The 23,383-nt window shown below is 43.8% G+C and overlaps 1 protein-coding gene across 1 annotated transcript in view; it reads left to right on the forward strand.

Annotated features, from left to right (window-relative positions):
* The first annotated feature begins 22,276 nt into the window (after positions 1–22,276).
* Positions 22,277–23,383, forward strand: part of LOC121165607 (myosin VIIA and Rab interacting protein) — a 192,497-nt gene continuing 191,390 nt past the window's right edge. Inside the window, exon 1 of the mRNA XM_040994283.1 lies at positions 22,277–22,319. The gene's annotated coding sequence lies outside the window, so the exon portion shown is untranslated. The remainder of the gene's footprint in view (positions 22,320–23,383) is intronic.

Raw genomic sequence — 23,383 nt, forward strand, 5'->3', positions numbered from 1 at the left:
GGTATTTCCTGTTACCTGTTTTAAAATCATGCTTCATTTTCCCCAGCTAACCACTAAAAGTTTGCCATGCCCAATATTGTGATACTTTCATTTTGGCAAATGAAGGAAAAGAGGCTATTCCAAAGCAAAGAAGGTGGGAAGGCTGGGCACAGGTAAAAGCACTGGAATTTGATGCAGCAGGCTCTTGTGATAGGAGGAAGCCGAAAGGAGGGCTCCTCCTTGCTCTGACTCTTGACCCACCACAATCGCAGAAGCTTCAGTAACATGGTACAGACCTGTTATATGCCAGGTTAATGATGCTCTAGAGGATAGGGAGGGGAGACTTGGAAGGCAATGACTGTTTTCTTGTTTGGTCCTTACAGGCAAAACACCTAGATGCCTGGAAGGAATGAGGTGAGTTGTGAGTTAAGGATGGGAGTGCCATGGGCAAGAATAGCCAGCTTCTTGTCGCAGGGAGAGCTGGATTCCAGTCAGATGCTGGGAATGAGGGAGAGAGCACATATCCCCAGTACCCTCCCCAACACAGCCAGCACAACACACAGGAAAAGCTACGTCTGGAAAAAACACTGTTGGGCCTGGGATCAACTCTCACATTCTGTTTGCTAACAGTGACTAACTCCAGTGTGTAAAACACTGGGCTTTTATATAAGCACAACATAAACCTGCCATCATTTTATAACCTCTCAATGCATTTTACATAATGCAAGTCAACTCAAACAGCTGTGACCTCACCAGGTCGAGCATCTTATTCTTTGGGAGTTTCTGGGATCCAACTGGAAGCCCTATATGAGATGACTCAATGCTTTCTAAAAAAGTTTTATTTTTATCTCAAAAGCAGAGTTACAGAGAGAAGGTGAAACAGATCTTCCATCTGCCCTTCCACTCACCAAATGACCACAATAGCTAGATTTGAGCTGACCTGAAGCCAGAGGTCAGGAGCTTTTCCAGGTTTTCCACATGGGTGCAGGAATTGACCACAGGGCCTCTTCTGCCCCTTGTGCTGTGCCCCACAGGTCAGCGTGATCAGATGCCTGGAGCTCTTGTCTTCCTGCAAGAAAGAATTCAGCCGTGAGACAGAGAGGTAAGCATGCACATATTTAATGGAGAGAAACAATGAAGAGGAAATGCATGATGGATGAGGTGTATGTCTCAGTAAAGAAGTGAGAGTCCAAATGCCATTGCTGTTTTGTGTGTTGATTTTCTAACCTGCAACTTTGCCAGACTCTCTTGTGAGTTCCAGTAGTTCTTACAGAAATCCTTTGGTTCCCAAATGCCTTTTGCAAACAGGGATATTTCAGCTTTCTCCTGCACTGGTTTGTATCCCTTTGATTTTTTTTTTTTTCATCTAATGGTTCTGGCTAAAACTTCTGGTAGCATATTGTGTGTGAAAGTTTTGAAAACGGGAATTCTTGTCTGATTCTGTACCTTAGTGGAAACACTTCTGGTTTTCCCCCGTGAACGTGGTGCCGGTGTGGGTTTGTCATATATCAAGGCTTGTACTTTTGTATTCCTCCTTGTGCAAGTAAGAAACTGGTGGGTTTCAGGAACTTGTCTGGGATAATGTAGTTATCGACGTAGATAATGCAGTTAGGGACAAAGAAAATTTGAACCCAAAGATTCAAGACTCAGGAGTTGTCTAAGATTTGTACTCTGAGTTTATTTGCTTAAGACATTGCGTTTGAAGGTGCCGTCCCACCATCACCAAATTGTGTGTTTTAAGGGAAGTATCAAAGAAGGGCATTCCAAGTCCCTCCTGCATTTTGATGCCCGTGAGATTACCCGGCTTGGCAGATGGGGACGCAGTATTGGGGGTTTCAAATGCCAGCATGGTCCAGGACACAGTTTCTGCCTGTAGTTGTCCACTGTGCCCTGTTCAGTTAGTGTGGCCTGGTGTAAGGAGGAAGCCGGGACAGGTGCCTCACAGGCACAGCACAATTAATCCCCAGCAATGGGGGCTCTGGTGGGGAAGGAAGGTTGTGTGGAACTCCTGGCTGGACTGGCCTGCCTCAGGTCATCAGCTGCAGTTCCTTATCAAGAACTGTGTTCTTGTGCACACTGCAAGGTAATATAAAAACAACAATAAAACAGCTGTCTTCCCTATCCCTGTGCTCGAAGAACAATCAAGTCACGCACCACAGGGTAGGGGTCTTCCTGATCCAAGTTCAGCTGGCCTTGCCTGCTCTTTTGGGTTTCCTTCAGATTTCCCGCACTGGTTTGATGTTTGATTGTTGGTTTGCTTTGGCCAAGTCTAGCTCAAGGCAGGAGAACCTCTGAGGTTTTCAGGAACCAGCAGCAGGACTCTTTCTGCTAAAATATTAGAGCATGCTACTGAAATAGCTTTTATTTCCAGGAGCAATGATTGTACAGAATTTCATTGCTCAATCAACCACACTCAACTAGTACTTATCTGAATCCTGGTATTAACTAGAAAGAAATGAAAGACAGGGCATCTCAGGAAAATTAAAATGAGGGTTTGATTCATGTTGCTGGAATTTGGGTACATTGTATTCCAGCTGAACAGTTTGCACTGAGAGACCAGCAAAGGTGGAAGCTGCAATCAAAAGTTTCAGTGTTGTGAAATGGATGCAAAGGAAAAGGTTAAGAGGAAGATTCAAAGCTAGCCAGAAGAGGAGAGAAATAGTTGCTCTGAGGCTTGACTGAACTCATCAGAGACCATACCCACACAAGCAAATGTTCTGATTGACCAACGATATATAATCCCCACCCCTTACACCTGGTAGGTTGGATCCCACCCTCCATCATCAGCTGGGAGCAGGAACATGGGATAGATATTGTGTGCACTGGCAACTTTGTTCCCAGCAGCAAATGCTATTGTCTGTCCCCAAGAAGGACATTCTCCCAGGTCTGTGATGAGAGGTGCATATTTGGTTCACCTTCATTCTGTTGTTGCACTAAAAACAGGACAAGGTGAGAATTCTGGGGACAAGGTGTTGATGACCTGGAATCGGCAAGATCCAGCTCAACGAGCAGTCAGAGTCCAGGTATTCTTTTACTCTCACCCAAGGAGAGAGCATCTGAAAGACAGCAGAAAGCATAGAATTCAAAGACTTCTCAGGATGAGCTTCCTATTCCCCTTCCCTAACCCATTGCCAATGTTCTGTGGCCCAGGTAATGGATCTGTGCCTATTGTTCTGCTTAATACAGTTCTGCAGTTCTCCTAGTGACAGGATGAATCTTTCACATACTCAGGTGTTTTCCATATCTGGCCTCTGCTTATCTCTGCAGCCTGAACTATCCCCTTACCTTACCCTGCATTTCTCCCCCTCACCATACTGGACTGGAGTTTTACTCATGCTATCCCCTAACTCTAACTTGCACTGCTCATTCCATTCATCTCCTATCCTCAGTCTTGAATGGGGCGCTGCCTCTACTCTCAAGACATTTGTAGGCTCAGAGAAGCAAAGCTCTGTGTGAGAGGGGTAGGAACTGCATGTCACTCTTCCTTATTCATTTTGGGTCAGTGTCTTAGGCTTAATTGCTCCCAGATCCATTTGAAAAATGAAAATAGACTTGGCTTCTTGCATGATGGCAAATCCAGTTAAAAATTGGGCAAAGGGGACCAGTACATTGGCTCAACTGGCTCATCTTCCATCTCCAAACACAGCATCCTACATGGGTGCACAGTGCTTATCATAATCTGTTTAGAGGTCAAAGGAAACCTTAGACACAGAAAAAACTACCAAAATTTAGATCTCCTATTGCGACTTCTTTGTTAGAAATACCATTTGCAAGAATGATCTCATAAAGCAGGGTGCCTCACTTTTCAGCAGTGTGAAAAAACATTTTCTCCTGGATCTTACTAAGATTTATTTGCCATTTGGTATAAAGATCTGTGGATATCAAGGCCAAATGCTGGAATCCCATTGATTTGTACCAAGAAAGAAGAGAAAAAGAGCTTAGAAGCTTAAAATTGATCCTCTGCAAAGAAGGTAGACTAGGGTTATTAAAAATATCTGTGAGTTATGAAATATTTTCCATCTATAATATTAGACTGATGCCTCTAGGCTAGATGCTATTTTATCTTGGTCATTTCTGGGTATTTTTCTATTCCTCTCTAGAATGGATAATAGTTACTGCTAATAGTTACTGATTTGGTTCAACCACTTTCTTACTGTATGCTGCTCTGTGGGAGATGAAAAGTGCTAGGAAGTCTAATGGGGAAATGGATTTAGCATCAGCCAGACCTGACTTTAAATTATGACTCAGTCATTGGGTACATTATGTAACATCTTCTGTGAGATGTTACAGGATTTTTAGAAATAGTGGTGTTTTTTTGGGTAGCGGGCTTCACTTTTCACTTGGCAAAATGCTTACATGTGCACACACACACACACGTACAGTGTCTGTGACTGTGTGAGCCCGTTTTCTGTACCAAAGAATGGATCTGGGACAGCAGCTTTGCCACTGCCAGAACGTGCCATCTTTTGCAGACCTGGCCCAATTCCAGGCTTAAGCCACATGCCAAAACTTCTTTCTGGGCCATATTTGGCCTACAGGTCTATTTTACTTAATCTGTTCAGAACTGTTTTAGAAACCGGTTATGCCAAGCTGTAAAATGTGCCTGGTTCCACTAGGATGGAGTTTCTAGCTGGAAAAATTAGAAGGAAATAGTAAAATCGGACTACTAGTTCTGTGGATTTGTGCAGTGTGGGTTAATTTCAGCCTGTTCTTCTTACTGAGTTTATCTGCCAACCATTTTACTTTGTGACTTTGAGTCAGACCGTTGGAGGGGGTTGCCCTGTGTCGGGGAAGCTGTCATTCCCAAATAGTTATTTCCCCAGCTGCACTTGAGAAGCTGGAATGGCGGTGAGCCTCTGCGTTTGTGCTGTGTGACGCTGTGGGGGTGTGGTTATAGTGCAGGCCCGTCAAGGTGGGTTCATTGCCAGCCAGGCTGTAGCAGAGACAATATTTTGGGCATCAGGCTGAGAGGGAAGGCTCCCTTGGACTCAACTTCAGAGAGTCCTATGTTCTCTCCAAAAAAGAAAAAAGAAAGGCCAAGGTCATAATGCAGGGAAGCTTTTTTTTTTTTTTTTTTTTACAGGTTATAAGGTGCTATTTTTAAAAAAATTCTTTATTTTTATTGGGAAGGCAGATATAACTGATGTTTCTCTTGGACATCAGTGCTCTAGAAGGTGGGAGAATATTCCTCTCCTGGTTGAGTCACCTCTCAGTCTCTGTTACGCCCACCTGTGATGTGCTCAGAATCCACAAGGGTCCACCCTTCTCTCTGTCAAGTCCCTGGGACTTTCCTAACCTGAGCACCCCTCCCGCTCTCCTTCCATCTGTCATCACAGGGCATTCTCTGCAAAGTGACCGTGCCTTCCCCCTCTTTCTTGGAAAGGGGCTGCCAGATCCATAATCTGCTTCACGGGAGACTTGACTGAGATATGTCAAAAATCTTCACATGAATTCTTGTTGATATGTTATGGTTGTACTTTGAAGAATTTTTTTTTTAAGATTTTATTTTTTTATTGGAAAGTCAGATATACAGAGAGGAGGAGAGACAGAGAGGAAGATCTTCCGTCCAATGATTCACTCCGCAAGTGAGCACAGTGGCCGATCCGAAGCCAGGATCCAAGAACCTCTTCCGGGTATCCCACACGGGTGCAGGCTCCCAAAGCTTTTGGGCTGTCCTGCACTGCTTTACCAGGCCACAAGCAGGGAGCTGGATGGGAAGTGGAGCTGCTGGGATTAGAACCGGCGCCCATATGGGAATCCAGCACGTTCAATGTGAGGACTTTAGTCACTAGGCCACACCGCAGGGCCCGAAGAATGGTTTTTTTTGTTTTTTTTTTTTTTTAATTGTGGTGTTGTCTCTGCCTCTTGACTTGAGTCTACCTAAGATCCCATCCTACCCATGCATGCAAAAGAGCTCCATGTGGAGTCCATTGAGTACTTTTCAGTGCGTTTAATGTATCCTATCATGGATTCTCATAGAGGTAGAAATTTTGTGAAATTAATTTTATAGCTCCAAATTATAAATACTCACAAGGACTCAGTAAGGGTTAAGGACAGAATTGGACCACAATTCTTTCCTCTCTTTTCCAGCCCCAGTTCTTCATAGAAAATGAGAAAATAAATGGAAAATGTATTATGCTGTCATATAAAGGCTCTGATCAGTTTCTCTTCAATCCAGTTTCCATAATGTTGCTAGGGGAACCCTTTGAAAACACAGACTTGCTGGTGTTTATTCCAGAAGCAAACCAAGAATACCTCCAATGGTCCCCAGATTTAGTACCAGTTCTGTTAATACGCACACTTGAACATCAATATGTCCTTCCAGCCTCATTCCTCTCCTTCCCAGCCCGTGATCTTCCCTTCCCCTCTACCGCTGGTACTTGTACAAATGCCACAGCTCAGAGCTTCCTGGGTCTTTCTGTTACTCTCTTCCATTTCTTTCCATCACCTTTACATCCCCCAGGCATGTCATCTCCAGACTGACCCGTTTTGCCCAGAGCAAATGCCATCGTTACTGGGAGCTTTCTCCAACTTTCTGTGACAGAATGCATATTTCCTTTGGATTTTCAGAATCCTTGTAATGGTGTGCTACATGATTATGACTATTATCATATTAAGACAACTCTTGCAGGTCATTCTTTAGACTGCAGACTTTTTGAGGAATGACCCGTCATCTCTTTCTGTGTGTGCTGATGCCTGGTGGATGATCCCATCCCTTCTCATCTACATGTTTCTCAAATCTGCCTGTTGAGCCTGTCTTTATCCCCCAAGTACAGACTCACCTGTCAAAGACTTCAGCCTCCTTGTGGTCAAACTTGAGCTCACCACCTGCCCACCCCTACCTCCTCTCCATCTCTGTTTGGCATCACTGTCAACCCAGTTGCTCAATCCAGAGCGTGAGAACTATTCTAGACTGCAGCCTCTCTTTAACCAACAATACCCTCCTTCATCTAGTCATTTATATCTGTTCACTTCCACTTCCAGAGTATCAGTGCAGCCTGTGCACTTTATTCCTATTGCTGTCCCCTCAGGACATCGTCACCTCTTTCTTGTACTGAAGATTCATGTCCTTTGGCATCACTTTATCTTCAGACTTTCCTGTTGCACCTGAAAAAGTAACTTGAATGTGGCAAGCTCTCAGTGAATGTCTGTTGAGTGAATAATCAACGCCTGTACGTAGATGAATTTAGGTCTGGCTCAGGCATTTTCGGAAGAACCTCATCTGAATATGCCAGCTCTCTTCTTGATCAAAGGACTCATAAAATGACATTAAGGCAATATACTAAAATGAATTACATTTTGGATAGGATTGTTAACATAGGTAACCTCCAGGAGCTTTCTAGCATTTATGGAATCCCAAGTTCCACTATGAGAGATGAGATCCATTTGGGCAGCTGAATATATTTCTGTGCAGATTTAGAAAGGCCAATTGATTTTTCCCAAGGTTACTGATGCAGAAGGAGCAGAGGCGGAGCTCAGACAAAGGATACAGACTTCGTATAATGTACTCAGTGCTTTCTTCTGTGTCCTCGTGCTCAGTGAAACAGGTATGACTCCAGCAGGAAGTTTACTCCTTGGAGTGTAGCCCTGGCAAGGGAATACCGCCAGTCTCCTAACTTCTGAATTCCTGCTGACATCTCATTCTCAAAGTCAGGGAAAACCTGGGGTAAGAGTGGATGAAAGAAAGCCTGAACTTGAAGGCTTGTTGCTCTTTCTCGTCTTTCTGATATCGGGCACCATAAGCTGCCTGCCTCAGCTTGTTGCTGAAGATGTTAGGGAGTGAAGTTGTCTTCTTTGCACCATTCTTTGTGTTTTGGAAGCCAAAACTGCTAGAAATGCAGAAACACAGTTGAAGAGATTTACTTGATCAGGGCAGGAATTGCAGAATTCTGAGTAATCATAGGAAGTGAGATGGAGAGTTGCTGTAGTCAGCTCAGAAGCCAGGAGATGGGCCCAGAACGGGAGAGAAGCACATCCCAGATGGCCCGGCAGGTGGCTTGGGCTCTGCAGGCAGCCCACAGCTTCCCTGGCTGACCCAGTGGGCTGGTGCTGACGGGGGCAGGAAGACTTTACTCGTGCGGTGCCTTCATTCATTTTCTGCTGTTGAAATGGAGTAACTGAGATTATTGACTAAAAAAAAAAAAAAAACACCAGAGATTATTTCTCACAGTTCTGGAAGTTGCCAAGTCCAGGAATGGGGGATGTTCTTGTTGTATCATAACATGTTCTGTATGATTTTGTCTGTGTCTCATACATGCTCTCTGGCCATAACAGTGACATCACACAGCCAGAGAGCATATATGAGCACAGACAATATCAGATGGAACCCATCCATTTATCAGCATAAACTAATCCATGATAACTAACTTGCTGTCTCAATAATAGCCTTACTGCATTCATGGAGTGTAAGGTATGCCTTCATGAACCAATCACCTGCCGAAGGTCCCACCTCTTAATATTGTTGCAGTGACGGTTAAATTATACCATGAGTTTTGGTGACTATTCAAGCCACAGGACATGGTTTTCGGCTGAGTCTTGCTGAGTTTGTGTGCAGGATTTTGTTCTCCTGCAGCACGGGCCCTTGCAGCTTGGCACCACAGTGTAGCTAAGCAGATAAGACATGGAGGTAAATAACAAGATGCAAAATGCAAAGGCATAGAGGTCACAGAAGGGACTTTTGATAAGGTCCCAGGGTGTTCAGACATGAGGAAACCTGGATTGGCTCCGTGCGGCAGGAGGGACGTTGTGATGTGTTAGCTTACGTATTTAGGTTAGGTTTGGTGTTGTATCACCACAGGGGAAGTTCAGACAGGAATGCTGAAAGAGTCAGGTCATTACTAACAGCTGAAACGAGGAGTTTGGTGTGCCTTGCAGGGTCCACAGGAAGGGGGAGGTGTGTGTCAGCTAACAGGTGGGAAATAAGAAAGAGAGGAGGAGGACTTTTGGACTGAAGGCTTTTGATTTGTTTCTAAGATGTATTTTATTTCTATTTGAAAGGCAGAGTTACAGAGAGAAAGAGAGAGAGATGAGAGAGCAATCAGTCTTCTGTCCCCTCATTTGCTTTCAAATGCCTGCAATGGCTGGAGCTGAGCTGACCTGAAGCCAGGAGCCAGAGCTTCTTCTGGGTCTCCCATGTGGGTGCAGGGGCCAAAAAATTTGAGCCACCTTTCGCTGCTTTCCCAGATCGTAAGAAGAGAGCTGGGTCTGATGTGGAGCAACCAGGCCCAATGTGATGGCTCAGTTGTCTAATCTGCCACCTGCAATTGCCAGTATCCTGTATGAGTGCTAGTTTGTGTTCCAGCTGCTCAACTTCCCATTCAGCTTTCTGTTTATGTCCTGCAAAAGCATCAGAGGATGGCTTAAATCCTTGGGCTCCTGTACCCATGAGGGTGCAGCTCTTTCCTCTAGCTTTGGACTGAGTCGACTTTGGAGGCTGTGGCCATTTGGGAATGACCTAGTGGATGGAAGATCTCTTCTGCTGTCTCTCATTTTCTCTCTAAATCTGCCTTTCAAGTACAAATAAATGTTAAAAAAAAATACATGATGAAAAAAACCTACAGAACTGAAGCTGGAAATGAACAAATCCACAGTCAGCAACATCAACACTCCTCTTTAACTGTTCCATAAAAGCAGTGTACAAAAATTCAGAGGATACAGAAGAGCTGAGCAATACTATCAACACACTAAATCCAACTCACGTTTATGGAGCGTTCTACCCCACAGCTGCAGAACGCACGTTCTGTAGGAGTGCGTTGGAGCGATTAGTAGGACAGATCGTATACTGAGTCAAACTACACTTTAGAATATTGAAGAGGATTGAAAAAAGGTGCAAAGTGGGCCCTCTTTTTAATAATAGAATTATAGCAGAAACCAATAATAGATAATAGGAAGAAACGTCACCAGCGTATGTATAAATCATGGATAGAAGGGATATTGGAACATATTTGAAAGTGAATGGAAAGGAAATACAGCATGTCAAAATTTGGGGATAGTAAGAGAGACAAAACTTAGAGGAAAATTTATAGCATGAAACATAGCACTAGGAAATTAAAAAAAAAAAAAAGGTTCCAAATCAACAATCTAAGATTCTAGCTTAAGAAACTAGAAAAAAAGCAAAATGAAGTCAAAACAAGATGAAGGAAGAAATGAGAACTCAAAAGCCAAAAATCAATAAAATTTAAAACTGCAAAATAGTAGAGAAAAGTCAATGAAATAAAAAGGTGAAAACGCTAATAAAATTGATGAGCCTCTAGTAAACTTAGATCAGGCCCTATCAAAGCTTCTACAGCCATGTCCATGATTATAAAGGAATATTATGAAGAAATTATGTGCCTAATTATTCGACAGTTTGGATAAGAACAAATACCTCTATCCAAAATCACAAATAATCAAAATTTATCCGAAAGAAAGAAGCAGTTCCCAACTCATTGTATCAGACCCAGAATTATTCCCATATCCACAGCAGAAAAAGCAGTATGACAACAATGACAAAGTACAGTGCATGAGAGTGAGGCCGTTGGTTCTTGAAAGTGGATCAACACATTTAATGGAGTCTAAATACCAATTCTAGGATTTCTACAGAGGAAACCAAGTTGATTCTAAAGCTTAGGCAGAAAGGCAAAGGAACTCAAACAGATGAACTAATTTTACCAGTAAAGTTGAAGGAATTGTGCTGCTGTCTTGTAGAGCTGCTTTGCTAGAAAGCCACAGTTACCAAAACTGCGTATTGACAAAGCAATCGACAGAGATCAATAAGGCAGAGTAGAAAGCCTAGAAATATACCCACACAGATTTGGCCAATTGATTTTTTGACAAAAGTGCAAAGACAGATCAAAGGAATCATGTTAATCTTTTCAACAAACAGCACTGGAAAGATTGCACATCCACATGCGCAATAATGAGCCTTGGCGTAAACCCTCACACTTATTAGAAAAGAGCCTAAATATAACAGAATCCTAACTGTGAGATAGTATGGCCATTTGGGAAGGTAGACAGGTAGGTGGAGCACCCCACCCCTCTATGGCTTTGCCTTTTAAGTAAAAACAACAACAAAAACATTTTTTTATGACCTGGGGCTAAGCAAAAAAAAAAAAAAAAACTTTGACATATTACTGAAAGCATGACCCACTGAAACATGGATAAATCAGACCTCGTTGATCTAAAGCAAGTGTTAACTGTGAAAGACATGGAACAAAAATAAGATACTTGAAAGGATGTGGTGTCTTCGTATCACTCCTATCTTTCCAGTGTGAGTAAAAAGTTATATGGTAACTTTGGAAAATAAATTTGAAATGCCATAACTTTAAATATTTCTTTATCATATGACCCAACAATTTCATGCCTAGGTATTTGCTCAGAAGAAATGGAAATATGTCACGCTAAGACGGCTTGGGCAAAAAAAAGCTCATAGCAATTTTGCTTATAATAAAATCTTAAATATATATTATATATCATACATTATACATAATTCATATAATTATAAATTAACAAGTAATATAAATTATATATAATGAATTAGTAATAAAATAATATAACATATATATATTTATCACATTCACATTCAATAGTGTTGGTTATGGAATTCTAAGTTGACAATTTTTTCTTAAAATTTTTAGAAAGATTTATTTTATTTTTATTGAAAAGTCAGATATACAGAGAGGATGAGAGACAGAGATGAAGATCTTCTGTCCTGATTAACTCCTCATGTGGCTGTAATAGCCAGAGTTGAGCCAATCCGAAGCAGGAGCCCGGAACCTCCTCCGAGTCTCCCATGTGGATGCAGGGTCCCAAAGCTTTGGGCCATCCTTGACTGCTTTCCCAGGCCACAAGCAGGGAGCTGGACGAGAAGCAGGGCTGCCGGGGTCTGGGGTACGAACCGACGCCCATATGCAAGACAAGGACTTCAGCCACTAGGCTACCGCGCCGGGCGCTTTTCTAAAAATTTTTTTTTTCTTTAAGCAGGAACGTCATCTGGTACTCCTATGAGATGCTCCACAGGTAGAGGGTTAACCCACTACACCATGGCACCAGCCCTGCTGTTTTTTACTTATTGTTTTTCCCCACAACACAAAAGACATCTGAGGTATTTGAGCAAGTCTGCTAGAGGTTCCATTTGGAATTTTATAATCCTGTGCCCAAGAAATAGCGGCAGAGGAGGAAGGAGCTGGGTGTAGAGGAGAGACACTGCCAGGATCGTTGTGTGTTGGTGTGTGGGTGGGCAGGTGTAGTTGACAGTGGGATATTCCTAAGGATTTCTGTCTTCACATGAGCACGTCTGTGAGTGAGTCACGTTACAGACAGTGGCGCCTGTACCGCCTGCAGCGAGGTGTCCTCGTAGCGTAAGAAAGATGCTCACGTTAAAGAGGAAGTAAGCGCGCGTATACGTCACTGGGATGACCTTGGCTAGCGCCCTGGCTATAGCCACCTGCTTTTATTCTCCTTCCATTAAATGCTGAGTGGGTTGTGGCCTCTAGCCCAGCTGGCACGACTGCTGCTTGCAGAGAATGTTGCAGTGAGGGAGAGAGGCGCACTCGCTCCTGTGAACACTGGTCAAATAGATCTTGGCTGAGATCCCTGCCCGTTACAGGATTTCTGCCTTGGGTGCCCAAGGCATTCTTTGACCAAGGTCTGTTTTGTACTGACAGTACGTTCTGCCTCTAGCAGAAGCAGGAAAAAAAAAAATGAAACCAGGCTCAACAGGCCTCACAGATAACCATGTGCTTGCCTCTGGTACATGTGCCAGGGAAGCACCAAATTCATATCCAGCTTGAACATGTTCACTAGCTTGGAAAACTTGATTAGAAATGTAGAGATAGTTAGCCACAGATAGGTCTCCCAGCACCCATGATGATGAGTTTCTGGCTTCTAGAGGGAACCCTGAGGTCCCAGGCCTGGGGAGAGATCCCGCATGAACATACTTGAGTTCAATTACAGGCTTCGCTTTGTCTCTGTGTTCCTATTTTTGCAGACCTGGGATGCAACAGTAATGGCTCAGGTGCAGTCACTTGCTCATACCATCCATACGGAAAACCTATATTGTGTCCCTGGCCAGGGTTTCGGCCTTCGTCCAGCTGCAGCCGTTGTAGTCATTTGCAGAGTGAACTAGCAAATGGGAGCTTTCTCTCTTCCTCCCTTGCAAATCAATAAGTAAAAATAATAATAAAAGAATCCTTGCATGACTTTCTACCTATGTGACATGAATAAATTTGTTAGTCTGTTCCAACTGGTTTTGGGTGGAGCTCACATGGCCTGTCAGAGAAGGTGGGCATCTTCTGAGTTAAGCAATCACGTGTACTACCTTTGTTTATATTGGCCTGGTTAAAATTGATTCATTTAAGAACTTACGATACTATTTTGAACAGTATCATCATTTTATCTCATGGTGAAACCAAGAGGGCTGGACCTGACTGCGAGACAATGGCATGCCTTGACCACGCCTCAAGCTCACAGTGCCCAGTATAATCCTGTCTGGATGTTGACACTTTGTAGTGCTCTGTTGAGTTGTGTGAGCCTTGGGGACATGTGGTTTGTGTTTTTAGAAGTTGCGAGCACACTGGGAATCAAGGATGACCTTTATGCTGTCATCCTGCTGCATCCTTCCTTTGTCTTAGCATTGCTGGTCTTTGGTTTTGTTTAGCCAGGCTTTTTGTTTTCAGAATTATGCTGGGCTTGTTGAAATCCAAAAAGTTGCAGTGTTTGACCACAAAGAACAGGGACAACTGAGAGAGCGAGCGTGTGAGAGGTCCGGGGGTGGAGGGGTTGTGGGAAGCAGGGAGAAGCCATTTCACTTACATAATGTCATCTAACTTAACAGATAGCATCTTTAGGTCACAGCAGGAGCATTTTGTAAAGGATTTGTGGCGTAAGGAGGCCTGGGCAGGTGTGATGGACTCCTTGGAGATTTGGAAAGTTTCTATGTACCGTTGCTTCCCATTCTACCAGGCGGAGCTATTGGCACAAGGCAGTCTGATAGCTTTAGCAAGAATCGCTTGAGTTTGCTAAATGCTCTCAGTTCTCGATCAGGCTTAATCCTCCGCTTGTTTATTCCAAGCTTTTCCTGCAGTTTGCTTGCCTTGGAGCTAATCAAGCCTTAATTGGCAACGGAAATGCTACGTCTTGCCTGAGTCACAGGATGCTAACAAACCGGGATAGATTAGTGTTCAGCTTGCCGGGAGCTCAGGCTTCTCCTGCTAATGAGGCCAGTGCAGGCTAGAACGCTGCAGCTGATTTGAAGAAATGATCCCTGTCACGGCCTGTGGTCCACAGGGTAAGGATACTTGCTCTTGTATTTGTGGTAGCATCAAGCTCCTAAGTGTCTGTTTGAAATTCTTCATCACATCTTTAAAAAAAAATCGTGCCTGGAAGTAATCATGGTCATAACAAATACATCCCATGTCATGTCATGCAGAATATAAAGAAACATTCAAGAATACAAGTCCACAGATTCATCCTGCTTGTACTCTAGGATGTTAATAAGATGTGACAGGTAGAGTAGATTCAGTTTGTTCCTAAGCCCCCAGACTCATTTTAAAGCACGTTTTGCTCCAGTGATGGTAAACCTTTTGGCTTCGTAAGGGATTACAGGATGAGCTGAACTTCATTTGTCTTCCGTGCATGCTGCCCCAGATTGGCCAGAGATGAAGAAAGAGGAGAAGGCTATGACAACTATGTGGAAGAGACTGGTGGTACTCTAACATCCATTTACTTGCTGCTAAGGAGAGGAAATCTTTCAGCTGAGCATCTGCTTTTCCTCCTCATCTTTGCTTTGTCTTGCTATGTTTGTGATTAGATCCTGGCTGATGAGATACAAAATGTCCTGCGGTGGCATCCTGGAATCTTCTTCGGGAGGATTCTAGCATGTGCACTGGCAGTTTTTCTTCATCTTCAATCCTGATGGTACACTTGCACAAATAGGCATACGCTCTGTGTACCACCTGCCAATGCAGCATGGAGCCTGTCTCTCTACCCCTTGAACTTGGTCTTGGCATGCCTTGTGTTCTGGGGACATGGGACATGAGCAGGACTTAAAGATTGGTCTAGCCCTTTTTTGCTACATGTGCTCTGAAAGTGGAGGAAAACTTGAGTTACTCTTCTTGGAGGTGGGAGGCCACAAAGAAAGATTCCAGCCATGCCAGCCTGGTCTAAGATGTGTGGGTCCATTGCAGACCACTTAGCACAGTCAAGCTGGCCCAAGCAACAAAAACTGCCTGGTTAAATTTTTTGAAAATATCAGCAGGAAAATATAAATCATATTGCCTCAATCAGATTAGATGCTGCAAAAGAGAAAGATTGTGAATGGAAAATAAGATGGTAGATAATATTAAGCCTGAAACAGAGAAAACAGGTGTAAAACACAGAAGAGGGAGTAAGGCTCATTGGAGATATGAGAGAAGTTTCAGTGGGAGTCTCAGAAAACATGACAGAAGCAGAATTTGAAAAGATGTGACTGAGAATTTGTGAAAACTGATGACTAATCGTTCACAGATCCAAGTAGTTCTATGATTGCCAACACAATGGTACAAAGAAAACAGTGTATTGGATGGGTGGGTGAGCTGTGGTTTGGGTATTGCATGCTTCCCAGAGGCCCAGGTGTTGGCAATGGGGTGCCCAGGGTGGAGATGTTAGAGACGTCGGAGTCTTTGGTGGTGAGGTGGGTGTCTGGAGACATCCTTAGGTCATTGGCAGTGAGGTGTTTGCCTATGGAAGGTAGTTCTTGTGTGACTTCCGGAGCCCTCAGAGGATGGTTGTTATTAAGGGCTGAATGTGACTCACCCCTTCTCCCCCTGTCTCCCATCTGGTCCTTTCTCTGCATGTGCTCTGTCCAGCCACCACCATGGGGCCTTTGTCAAAGTTGGCTTCCTGTCATTTGCTTATTCAACCTCCCAAACTGAGTGACACAGACCTGTGCTTGTTACAAAATTAGTTGCCTCAGGCCTGTCTGTAGTGTAGCAAAACTGACTAAATACAGACTGCTAGAAGGGAATACTGTACCCTGGGTGGGGTCTGCAAGATCAGCTGTTACTCGAAAGCTCCAGAGACAGACACGCCCAACAAGGTGCTGGTTGACTTGCTTCTGGGTCTGGCTCGCTTTCTGATGGCCACCTTCTGTCTGTGTCCTCATGTGTTGGGGAACAGAGGAGATGGAGGAAGCAGATGAGCAGAGAGCAAGCTGTCTGGTCTCTTTTAATGAGAACTGATCCCATCATGGCCTGATTTATCTCCATTACTTCCCAAAGGACCCATCAGCCAATCTCATCATATGGGCGTTTCAAAATGCCAGTTTGGAGGGCAGGATATACAAATTACAGAGCCCACATCACAGAGCAAACTTGTTGAAAACCAAATGAAAACAGAACATCTTAAAATCAGCCAGAAAAGAAAGACACAGTGCATTCCAAAGAAGTGCAGTGAGGCTGATACCAGGCCTGTCAACAGCATCAGATGTACAAGAACACAGTGGCATGTTTCCTTAGTGTTCTAATGGAATACCTGTCCATGCAGAATTATATACTCGGTGATGATATTCTTCAAAAATATAGGTAGGGGCCCAGTATGGAAGCCTAGCAGCTAAAGTCCTCACCTTGTTTATACAGAGAAGAGGGAGAGAGAGAGGAAGATCTTCTGTTCCTTGATTCTCTCTCCCAAGTGTCTGCAATGGCAGGAGCTGCACTGAACCAAAGCCAGGAGCCAGAAGCTTCCTCTGGGTCTCCTGTGTGGGTGCAGGGACCCAAGGCTTTGGCCTGTGCTTGACTGCTTACTCAGGTCCCAAGCAAGGAGTTGAATAGGAAGCAGGGCTGCTGGGATTAGAACTGGCATCCATATGGGATCCCGGTGTATTCAAGGCGAGAGCTTTAGCTGCTCGGCCACTACACGGGGCTCAATAAAATAAATCTTAGAAAGTAGGTGTGGGCATTTGGCTTAGTAATTAAGATGTTAGTTGGGATCATCTGCATCCCATAGCGGAGCGCATGGATTTGGATCCCAAGTCTAGCTCCCAGTTCTAACTTCCTGCTGCACTCTCCTGGGAGCTGCCAGTGGATGGCAGCTCAAGGCATTCAGTCCCTGGTACCCATGTGGTTCCCAGCGTTTGGACCAAGCCCTGGCCCAGTCTTGGCCATCACAAGCATTTGGAAGATAAGCCAGTGTATGGGAGATCTCTGTCTCTGTGTCTGAAATGAAAACTTTTTTTTTTTTGTCAAACCAAATGTAGAAAACTTGTTGCTCACAAGCTCACAGTACAATTAGTCATAAATAGAGGCTTGGTGGCAGGAAGAAAATGATCCCAGAAGGAAACGCCAAAATACAATGAGATGAAAATCATCAGAAAGGGGAAATAAGTATGCTCGCCTGACTGAATCTCAACTGTGCAAAAGCAAATAGTGTGGTGAGAACAGGAACATCTTTGGAATTAAAAATGCACAGAAACAATACACAACAGTTGTACGTGGAGTTCAACTGCTGTCATTGTCTACCATTGTTGGCGAAATAGGAAAAGCAATTACTTGAGAAGTAAGTCCAGAATGAACATTGAAGTCCCCAGCACATCGTTAAGGTCATAAAAATGAAAATTTGTAACTAATAAGCTAAAGGAAGGAAAAGGAAGATAAAAAGATTTACTCACACAGAAGGCACGAAGTAATGAAATTTGGAAGTAGTTCATTTTTTAAAGAACTGGTATGATTTATAGATTTATTTCATATTTAAAGGCAAAAACATCAAGTGACTTATATAAAAGAATCAGACTCGGTAAAAATAAGAAACCAACTGTATGTTGTTTACAAGAGATTCACTTCATTTAAGGACACAGAAATATTGGAAGGAAAAAGATGGGGACAGGAGTGGGTAGAGATACACCATGCAAATACCAACCACCAAAGCCCAGATGGTTCCACTGCTAAGTTCTCCTAAACTTCACAGGAAGAAATAGCATTGATATTTCACAGATATTTCTTCCCTGAGAATAGAAAAAGAAAAAAAAAAGAAGCAATACTTCACCTTCTAACCATTGATTAAGGCAGCTTGATGCTGATACAAAAATCTGTCCCGGGCCCAGCACGGTGGCGCAAGTGGTTAAAGGTCCTCGCCTTGCACGCCCGGGATCCCATATGGGCGCCGGTTCTAATCCCGGCAGCCCCGCTTCCCTTCCAGCTCCCTGCCTGTGGCCCGGGAAAGCAGTCGAGGACAGCCCAAAGCTTTGGGACCCTGCACCCGAGTGGGAGACCCAGAGGAGGCTCCTGGCTTCGGATCGGCATAGTATCGGTCCCGTTGTGCTCACTTGGGGAGTGAATCATCGGACGGAAGATCTTCCTCTCTGTCTCTCCTCTCTGTATATCCGCCTTTCCAATAAAAAAAATAATAAAAAATAAAATCTTTAAAAAAAAAATCTGTCCCCAAGAGAGGAAAGTTGGAGGCTACTATCTCAAAAATCCTATACCAAACTGATAACCCAGATCCTCTAAGATAGATGAAATAATAATTATAAACGGAATACCTTCCAGAAAAACTCACCACTTATTTAAAATTCAAAAACACAAACAATTGAACACTAGCAGTATAAACAAAAATAGATTATCTTAACTGGAAGAAAGTGCTTGTCTATCTCCTTTCCAATCCAGTGTGCATCTGCCCCATTCCTGAGTGGGAAGTGTGTTATTACCCTAAACATGGATGACTTCAGGAAGTTTGCATTCAGCACTGATATTAAAATTGTAGACCTTCTCCTTAAAAATGTCACCAGCCTGCTGCCTGGACCACGGATGATCATTATCTTTGCCAACATCAGCAGTGAGTGGATATGTACGTTTGAAGATCATGCTACAGCCAGACAGCCTCATGACTGACTTAATGAGAAGCTCCACAACTACCAACCAACTCTGACCCACCGAGGCAGAGGAAGTGTACTGCTGGGTAGCTTACTGGAACCACATGCTAAGAAGTGTGGTGTGTGTTTGCTTTTGAATCGGCCAGATCTGGGTTTAAATGGGATCTTGCTCCTCATCTGCGTGAAGAAGGACAAGCTAGTTTAACCTCTGAGCTTACGTTTCTATAACTTTCGGATGAGGAATATTTGTATCTAAGTTTGTATCTTAAGTGCTTTGTGTAGCTACTGAAGCACGGCAGGTGCCATGTACACCTGACCAGAGGTTGGCACTCTGATCTAAGAGGTATCACTGATGGTGGGTAGGATGAGGGTGGTAAGAGTGCATTTGAAAAAAAATGAATCAGAACTGGAGGAGAAAGTGTAGGAATACTGTGTAAAACTTCATAAAAATGTACAAGTATTACATGGTAATCAAAAACATTTTAAAATTCCCATACTGTGGTCTACAGTCAGCTGGGGAGAACCCTCCTTGGGGTGGAGCTAGCGAATGGGGGACTGACTTGCTGCATCCCTCTTTGTGCTCAGAACACCTGCCCATTGACTAGTGCCCCCTTTGGGAGTCATACAGAGAAAGAGGCTCCTCCAGGACCCTTACAGCCTCACAGGGTGCTCCACACCCCACTCCCCCGCCAGAGCTCCTGGTCTGGAGAGAGGACAAGGGTGGCAGCTCTGCAAGCCCCTGGGACAGAGGACAGGGGAAAGCAAAGGAAGACATGCAGTGGTGGCCCGATCCTGTGCTGTCCTTCCCTTGCTGGGATAGAGAGTAAGAAATCCTGGGAGGAGAGAGCCTCTTTCTCAGTCTGTGAGAATCTACAGAAGGATTTTGGGGGCAGGGCGGTGGGAGTGTGTTCTCAGCAGGTGGGCTGCCCTAGGTTCCTTCTCCCTTCCCCAGGGGAGCCAGTCCATGAGTCCCATGGGCTGCTTCCAGATCTGGTGCACCTGTGTCAGTTGGGGTCGATTTTCTGTTTATGAAGACATCACAGCTTGTGATCATTTCTCTCTGGAGACCCACCAGAGAGCTTTGAGGTTCCTGGCCAAGGAGCAGGGACCAGGGAAACCCCAGCTGGCAAAGCAGAGCAGCATCTCAGACTTGTTTCAAGTTAGCACACAGGGTTCAGGCTTGTGCATAAATCTCTCTTTTATGACCCATTTATTTTGGATTCACGTGTTCTTCTGTCTGCTCCTGATTCTTCATTGCTTGCTCAAATGTTTTCTCAGCTCAGATCCTGCAGCGCTGAGAAGTCCATCTCCTATCTGAAGATCCCAACATTTGGCTTACTTAAAAATCAGAGGATGGCTCCATCATGCAATGTCAGTAGAGATGAAAAATATGCAACATGTAGCCATTGATAGTTTAAAACAATTCATAGAACAATGTAAATTTTTAGACTTTGAAAGTATTTTTCCCTAAGGTTACTATTAAATATCTCTGTATGTGGGAAATTATTCAATTCAACAAAAATGAAGACCCAATTTCCTTCTAGGTTCTGTTCTTAGGGCTAAGAAGAGAGTGGGGAGCGAGTTAGATGACTTTCCTCATCTAAAGGATCTTACAGTGTAGAGGGGAAGGTAGAAAATAAATGATGGCCATGCCCACCTATCTGTTTCTCTCTTTCTGCCTGTAGTTATAAATACAGGTGAGCATTTCATATATACATGCAGTCACACATGTGCAAACACATGCACATGTTTGCATACACAGAGTGATGTAGATATTTAATATAGAGGGATAAAATTCTAGATTGGTCCCAGGTAATAGGCACTTGTCCCATGTAGCTATTTCAATCTACATTTGAATTCCTTAAATTGTTTTTTGGCACTCAATTCCTCAGTCGTTAGCCATTTCAGTTGCTCGATAGCCATATGTGTTTGGGGTTACCACGCTGGACTGTAGATGTGAAATGTTACTGTCATCACAAAATTCTATTGAACAGCAATACATAGCACTGTCTTAGCTGTCTGAATGGCTCATTTTGTGTTCATCTCATTTTGAGCCTCTCTGTATTAGGGTCCTCACACACATATGCACACACATATGGGTTCTTCAGAAAGCTCATGGAGAATGGAACTTAAAAATTAAGTTCATGTTGGTATAAAAAGCTTCAAATTTCATATGTAGTTTTTTTATACTATGCATTTTCATGACACTTTTGAAAATCTCCTGTGTATGCAAAGATTTTTTTTTTTTTTAAAGATTTATTTTTATTATTTTTTATTGGAAAGGCGGATATACAGAGAGGAGAGACAGAGAGGAAGATCTTCCATCCGATGATTCACTCCCCAAGTGAGCGCAACGGGCCGATGCTATGCCGATCCGAAGCCAGGAGCCTCCTCCAGGTCTCCCACGCGGGTGCAGGCCCCCAAAGCTTTGGGCTGTCCTCGACTGCTTTCCCGGGCCACAGGCAGGGAGCTGGAAGGGAAGCGGGGCTGCCGGGATTAGAACTGGCGCCCATATGGGATCCTGGGCGTGCTAGGCGAGGACTTAACCACTTGCGCCACCGCGCCGGGCCCGTATGCAAAGATTTATAGGAAGAATAGGCTCACTGACATGACTTTGGAGGCTGACATGTCCCAGGATCCCAGAGTGAGCTAGCAAGCTAGAGACACAGGAGAGTTAAGAGTAGGTGTTCTTCCAGTCTGGGTCTGAAGACCTGAGGTGCAGGAGAACCTGTGGCGTGGTTCTACTCCTGACCTGGCAGGCTGGAGGGCCAGCAAGGGCTAATATTTTAGTTTGAAAGCAGAAAAAAAAGCCAACCAGCTTTGCCCTGCTTATGGGATGTCAGGCAGGAAGAGTTTATTGTCATTCAGGAGAGACCAACCTCCTTATCCGTTTCAGGCCTTTAACAGATTGCAAGAGTTCTGTTCCCAGTAAGAGGGGTGATCGGCCTTGGTTGTTCTACTCTCCAGATGTTGAGCCCATCCAAAAAGATGCTCACAGGAACACCCAGAAGTTTTGAGCAAGTATCTGGATATTGCCTAGCCTGATCAACTTGTCACATGAACTCAATTATTGCACCAACTTTGATTCATACTAACAGTGACTGTGCCATTCTGTTTCCATGTCTCCCCACACAGAACAAGTCTGTCTAGTAAAAAAATCTCACCTCTGATTTCATCCCCAAGGTGGTAAATTCTGAAGTCAGAAGGAAGAGCTAGCTTCAGCTTGGATCTAAGGAAATCTTAAGAGCATTTTCTTAGGACAATATGGAATTGGATGATCTAAAAAGAGTTTCAATTTATGACAACAGGGTACAGAATAAAATCCCAGCCCTGGTGTTTGCTAGTTTCAGCTCATGGAGCAAATAACTTAATATCTCTGATTCTTAGTTTACTCATTGGTCCAACAGGATGGCAACGTTTCCCCCATTGTTGTTCAGAAAAAAATACAGAAGAGTTTTAGAAAGGTGTGGGCCATTCCAACTCCTCTGTAATGTGATGCTGAAATGGGGCGCATCTCAAGGTAAGCCGGCAGAGTGTGTGAGGCATCCTCTCTGCGTCTTGATTTAACCCCAGTGCACCTGTTGCACGATAGACACTACAAAATATTGAATGACAAATATGTACCTGAATTTTGGGCTCAACTAATTATCTGCATTTACAAAGCAGTTACACACTGCACCTCCCTGTATCTAACACAATGCTGTGTTCACATGTGAAGCTTCTCTGGGAAGATAAACCATTTCTTGACATTTACATGGAATGTTTCTGACTGGATGTGTGGATTTTTTTTTTTTTCTACTTCAAGCAGTTCTCTCTTAGCTGAGTGTCTTATCATTGAACTCAATTTTGACACTAGCTGAAGGCAGCCTCAGATCCCATGAATTAAGGGCTGGTTTCTCATGAGTGTCCCCTTTTCAGATGCCAGTCATGGCTGAACTTGCAGTACTTCTGACCAACCAGCTGTAAATTGAGGAATTTCCAAGACTCTATCCTCAGGCTCAATAAAATGATAAGAGTGGCTCACAGAACTCAGGGAAGCATTGCACTCTCATTTACTGGTTGGTGTGAAGGTGCAACTTGGGAGCAGCTGATGGTAGAGCTGCTTAGAGCAGGGTATGGGACATGGGGTGTAGAGTCCTCCTGCCTTTGCTGGATGGCCCCATCGCCACATAGTCAGCAAGCTTGTTATTCGGGAGCTTTCCAAAAGTTTTGTCTCCAGGCTTCCTCACCTCTTCCCAGATGCAGTATGTGGGACTGAAAGTTACAACCCCTTTGGGACACAGCATGATGGCTAAATTCCAAGTTGCTGTCTGGGTATTAACTTGGGTATGATCCAAAGGGGCTTCTTGTGGATAATAGGGGGCACCTCATTCATTCAGGAAACTCTGAGTGTTTTAGGGAAAACTTGTGTGTCAGGAATCTGGGACAAACACCAAGTATGTGACATATCACAACACAGCTTTAGTGAACTGCTTTTTTTTTTTTTATGGATTATCCAAATTTGTAGAACAAAGAAGAGCATATTCGTTAGCTGTGGAAATCTACAAAATTGACTATTTCATAAACACGAAACTATGAGATACT

Source organism: Ochotona curzoniae, unplaced genomic scaffold (genome assembly GCF_017591425.1).
Source record: "Ochotona curzoniae isolate NIBS_2020 unplaced genomic scaffold, NIBS_Ocur_1.0 contig_908, whole genome shotgun sequence".
Classification (NCBI taxonomy): domain Eukaryota; kingdom Metazoa; phylum Chordata; class Mammalia; order Lagomorpha; family Ochotonidae; genus Ochotona; species Ochotona curzoniae.